Source organism: Eubalaena glacialis, chromosome 15, assembly GCF_028564815.1.
Source record: "Eubalaena glacialis isolate mEubGla1 chromosome 15, mEubGla1.1.hap2.+ XY, whole genome shotgun sequence".
NCBI lineage: Eukaryota > Metazoa > Chordata > Mammalia > Artiodactyla > Balaenidae > Eubalaena > Eubalaena glacialis.
Genome location: NC_083730.1, coordinates 86,014,700 through 86,021,005, shown reverse-complemented (window position 1 = coordinate 86,021,005; position 6,306 = coordinate 86,014,700).

Here is a 6,306-nt window from a genome sequence, read left to right as displayed (position 1 = left end):
ACTGCGGGAACACGCAGTCCTGTGGTGACTCGTGGAGGGGAGGTTTAAAGACGGAAGGATTCCCGGTCCCACCCAAGCGCTGGCCCCGACCAGGACATGATGAACTCTTCCTAGTTAATTCATTTTCTTTCCTCATTCATTCAGCTGTGTATTGAGCGCCTACTGCATGTATGTACCAGCGCCCTGTGCATGGCGCTCCATTTCAGCTCTGCATCTACACAGCGCTTGAGGGTTTACAAAATAGTCAGATTCCTCATGCCCTGTCTCACAGAGCCTACAAGCTTGGGTTCAAATCTGGGCTCTTGCCTCTTACTGCCAGTAGTGACCTAGGTAAACTATTTCACTCCTCTGAGCCTCAGTTTCCTCATCTGTGAGTTGGTTGGGTATTGATAGCAATCTATCTCATAGTGCTGACATTTTGCCAACAAATATTTATTGAATGCCTCCTTTGTACCATACACTGTCCTAGGTGCTGGAGGGGTAAAAGTATTGAGCACTGGACTCAGTGCCTGTCTCATATTAAGGTCTCTATAAATTTTAGTAAAAATAGTATTGATGATGACAATAATAGTAATACTAATAATTTATCAAATACTTACAATGCATCACACTGTTCTAAGGGCCCTATGTGTATGAATTCAACAACCTCATAAACGAGGATTATTATTACCCTCATTTGACAGCTGAGAAAACCATCTCAATAACCCACTTGCCCAACTAGCAAAATAAACAGCCCAAATTTGAACCCAGCTTAACCAAACGGTGACATTTAACATCTTAACATGTCTCCCCTAATATTTTGCACTGAAAAGGATACACCATCACCTATGTGGTAGTCAAACATGTTTGCCCTGAATCCAGTCATGAAAAACAAGCAGACAAACCCAAATTGAGGGACATTCTCCAACAACTGTCCTGAACCCTTCAAAAAGGTCATTATTGTGAAATATCCACACAGAAGCTAGGCAATCACCTAGATTAAGGACTAAAGAGACACAACAATTAAATGCAATATGTGATCCTTGATTGGATCCTGGTTCCCTTAAAAAAAAATAGAAAGAAAAAAAAACTATAAAGAACATCCTTGGGACAATTGGGGAAATTTTAATATAGTACCAATGTTAAATTCCCTGATTTTGATACTCGTATTGGGTTATTTAAGACAATGTCCTTAGAAAATGCACCCTGTAGTATTTAGAGGCAGGAGAAGCAACTTACTTTCAAATGGTTCAGAAAAAAATCTCTATATATATGTAGATAGATTTGTAGACAAGAGAATGAAAAGGTAAAAGTGACAAAGTGTAAATCATTGGTGACTCTGGGTGAAACATATAGGAACATTCTTTGTACTATCACTGCAACTTTTATGTAACTTTGAAATTATTTCAAAATAAAAAGTTGCTAAAATAACCTTTATACAGAAAAAAGTAGAACTGATTACATTAGGCCTCCTACATTTTGTTCAATTATCTCTTTTTTTTTTTTTCTAGCCGCACCATGGCTTGCACGATCTCCGTTCCCCAGCCAGGAACTGAACCCCAGCCACTGCAGTGAAAGCTCCAAGTCCTAACCACTGGACCGCCAGAACACCAGGGAACTCCTGCCTCAATTATCTCTTAAATAAACATTTCTAACATTGATGCAAGAAAAGAAAAAGGAGAGAGACACAATAACTAGCTGCAACACACAATCTTTGAATTTTAAAAATAAAAACCAGCAGCTATAAAAGACATTATTAGGAGACTTCCCTGGTGGTCCAGTGGCTAAGACTCCACGCTCCCAATTCAGGGGGCCCAGGTTCCATCCCTGGTCGGGGAACTAGATCCCACATGCATGCCACAACTAAGAAATCCCGCATGCCGTAACTAAGACCTGGTGCAGCCAAATAAATTAAAAAAAAAAACAATTGGTGAAATTTGAATATGGACTTCATATTATAGTGTATGGATATTAAATTTCCTTAGTAGGATAATGGTATTGTGATTATATTAGAAAATCTTATTCAAAGGAGATGAATGCTGGGCTTCCCTGGTGGCTTAGTGGTTGGGAGTCTGCCTGCCAGTGCAGGCGACGCAGGTTCGAGCCCTGGTCTGGGAAGATCCCACATGCCTCGGAGCAACTAAGCCCGTGAGCCACAACTGCTGAGCCTGCGCGTCTAGAGCCTGTGCTCCGCAACAAGAGAAGCCACGACAATGAGAAGCCCGCGCACCGCGATGAAGAGTAGCCCCCGCTCGCCGCAACTAGAGAAAGCCCGCACACAGAAACGAAGACCCAACACAGCCAAAAATAAATAAATAAATTTATTTTAATAAAAGGAGATGAATGCTGAAGTGTTTAGAGGTTCAGTGTCATGATTTCTGAAACAAATTTGCAAGTTGTTCAGGAAAAGAAGCTATACACACACATAAGTATGCATATATGTATGTATGTATAAAATGAGACAGTGAGAAAAAGAGGCAAAATGTAACAATAGGTAAATCTCAGTGAGGGTATATAGTTGTTCATGGAAACTATCTTGCAACTATTCTGAGGTTTGAAATTTATTTTTCCAAAAAAAATTGTTTTCCTATACAGTCAGAAACCAGAGCTATTGTTTAAGTCACTATATTAAGTTGTTATTATTATAATGGACCTAGATCCTGTCCCTTCATATGCTTTCATAGCTCTCAAAGCCTTTCCATCACCTCCACCTCTGCTCTCATCCCACCACCCCAGATTTCCGAGGCCTCTCAACTTGTCTCAGCTTCCAGCTGCCGCTTCCATCCATTCTCCACACAGCAGCCAGAATAACCTACCCAAGGAATAACATTGTCACTCCGCTGCTTAAAAGCTTTCAATGGCTTTCCAGCACCTTCTCTTATCCTTCAAGACCTTTCTGATCCCTGCTTGACTTTTGACCCCTACGCCCGCCCCCAACACACACACACACACACACACACACAAACTTATATCCAGCCACACTAAATTGCCAGCAGTTTCTGGCACATTTATCGCTCAGTCTCCCTCAGCACTGGGTCTTAGCACCTGCTCATCCCTTCTCTAGGACATCATCTCAGGCCAGTCTGGTTTCAGCTCCTCCTTTAAGATCCATCCAGCTCTGGACTTCCCTGGTGGCGCAGTAGTTAAGAATCTGCCTGACAGTGCAGGGGATACAGGTTCGAGCCCTGGTCCAGGAAGATCCCACATGCCGCGGAGCAACTAAGCCAGCGAGCCACAACTACTGAGCCTGCACTCTAGAGCCCGCGAGCCACAACTACTGAAGCCCGCGTGCCACAACTACTGAAGCCTGAGCACCTACAGCCCGTGCTCCACAACAAGAGAAGCCACCGCAATGAGGAGACTGCGCACCGCAACGAAGAGTAGCTCCCGCTCGCCGCAACTAGAGAAAGCCTGCGCACAGCAACGAAGACCCAAATAAATAAATAAATAAATAAATAAATAAAAATAAAATAATAAGATCCATCCAGCTCAAATCACCTCTCCTGGGAATCATCGTCTAACCTGCTCCAAAGCTGGACTGTTTACTGCACTTTCCATCTGGTATCATAAATGCATGTTTACCTGTGTGTCCCACGCACTGAGGACTCAGAGGCTGTGAACTGCGGCTTAGCTTCAGATGTTTGACTGAGTGTTTAATCAAGGATTCTAAGGGAACACACGGAGGGAATAATCTGCTCCTTCCCTATTCTGATTGTTCTGGTTCATCTTTTTTTAATTTTTATTGGAGCATAGATGATTTACAATGTTGTGTTAGTTTCAGGTGTACAGCAAAGTGAATCAGTTATACATATACATATATCCACTCCTTTTTTTAAGATTCTTTTCCCATATAGGCCATTACAGAGTATTGAGTACAGTTCCCTGTGCTATACAGTAGGTCCTTATTAGTTATCTATTTTATGTATAGTAGTGTGTATATGTCAATCCCAATCTCCCAATTTATCCCTCCCCACCTTATCCCCTGGTAACCATAAATTTGTTTTCTACATCTGTGACTCTACTTCTGTTTTATAAATAAGTTCATTTGTACCCTTTTTTTTTGATTCCACATATAAGCAATATCATATGATATTTGTCTTTCTGTGTCTTCAGTGTACTTCAGTGTACTCAGTATGGCAATCTCTAGGTCCACCCATGTTGCTGCAAATGGTAATCTTTTGTTCCTTTTTATGGCTGAGTAGTAGTCCGTTGTATATATGTGCCACATCTTCTTTATCCATTCCTCTGCCGATGGGCATTTAGGTGGCTTCCATGTCCTGGCTATTGTAAAGAGTGCTGCAGTGAACATTACGGTGCACGTGTGCTGGTTCATCTTACCTGCAGTGGCCACAGGCAGGCAACATAGCCTTTGTTTTACAAAGCTGCCAAGATGTAGGAGAACTTAAATTGTTTGCCTCTTCCAAACATCCATACCTTTCTCATTTTCATTTCAGAACAAGAAGGAGGCCAGGAGAAAGGGAATTGGGAAGTAGACCCGAGAGGTACCCACAAGACCTGGGCGGTCACAATCATACTCCCCGCCTCCAGGACCCTGCAGATCTTCCATATTTTCCCTCTGCCCTGGCCTACTGGGAGCCAGGCAAACTGGGACGTCAATTACCCTCAGTACCTGCATCTATAAATCAAGAGGCTGGACTCCAAGGTCTTTTTTTTGGGGGGGGGGCACATCCCGAAGCTTGATCTTAGTTCCCTGACCAGGGATCGAACCCGGGCCCAAGGCCCGGAGTCCTAACCAGTGGAGTCCTAACTCCAGTGGAGTCCTAACCACTGGACCACCAGGGAATTCCCTCCAGGGTCTTAACTGGTGTCACGTTTGTGTGAGTTGGCTCACTGAGAGTTTTAAGAATTTTAGTTGCTGAGTCAGTTCAGGGCCCCATCATGAAATAGCGGGCATACTCAGGAGGGTATTTAAGGTATGTTTAATGAAAAGGTTATTTACAGAGTCACCGGCAAGTTTAAGGGAGCAAATAAGGGATAATGAAACTGGCTAGGACTAGCAACGGTGGGGTGGGCTATCACTCCCAGATCTGAAGGGGCAAGGGGAGGGAGCAGTTTGGGATCCCAGAGAGGGTCGTAGCCACCCATAGGAGTGTGGTCTTCAGTAGAGGAACACAGCTGATGTTAAAAAAAAATCTGGGGACTTCCCTGGTGGTCCAGTGGCTAAGACTCCACGCTCCCAATACAGGGGGCCCGGGTTCAATCCCTGGTCAGGGAACTATATTCCAAATGCCCCAACTAAAGATCCCACATGCCGCATCTAAGACCCGGAGCAGCCAAATGAATAAATAAATAAATATTTTTAAGAAAACATCTGGCAGAGGGGGCTCCCCCACCCCCCATCCCCCCACTGCCGGTCTCCTCCCATCTCCTCTCATTTGCTGGAGCCTCTGGTTGCCGGAGAGCGAAGGGGCTTGGGGCGTAGAGTAAGACAGAGAGGGAAGAGCCTTGGAGGGGCACACAGAATATCCAGCACAGGTGCCAATACTTAAACATTTGGGAAAGTTAAGATGCAGAGAGCCACAAAGTGCATGATACTGTTTTCATACAACAAAGTCATTTCCCCCTTATATGTGCCTGTAATATGCTTGTATATGATTGCCTAAGCATGAAGCGAGGTAGGGGATTATACATGTAAGATCGTTAATATTTAGTACCTGGGCAGAGTAGAAAGGGCAGGAGAGAAAGCAATTTAGAAAATAAGATATTTGCTAATATGAATTCAGAGTAATTTAACACAGGAATAATTGTTTAAGAGCACAAAACTGTAACTTCAAGTGAGATAGATCATTGTAGGTGCTGTTTCTAATGGCAAGATTTTGGCAACAACCTAAACATTTGGTTCTAGAGGTTGGTTAAAATAATCACGACACGGCCTTTCAAAGAAACACACGCACACTTATGATCAACATAGGTATTTATTAGCATGAACAGTGTTTACAAAGTATACACAAAATGTAACAGAAAAGTATCATGTGTTTATACATTTTTAGAAGGCGGTCTGGGTGGATATGCCCAAATTGTCCATGGTGGTTTTCTGTGGTTGAAGGATTATGAATGGGTTAGTTTTCTTTACTTTCTTTTTCCTTTTTTCTCTCTCTTTTTTTTCACTTTCAATTATGTGTATTTTTTTCTATATCAGCTTGCATTAATTCTGTTACAAAATATAAAATAAAATGTATATCTGAGCTGGTTAAACAGGTGTGGTCAGTTTGTGAAAATTCAGAAAGCCATATACTTTTTGCATTTTTCTATGTGTATTATTAACCTATCAATAAAAATACTTTCTATCAATATCAAAAAACACAG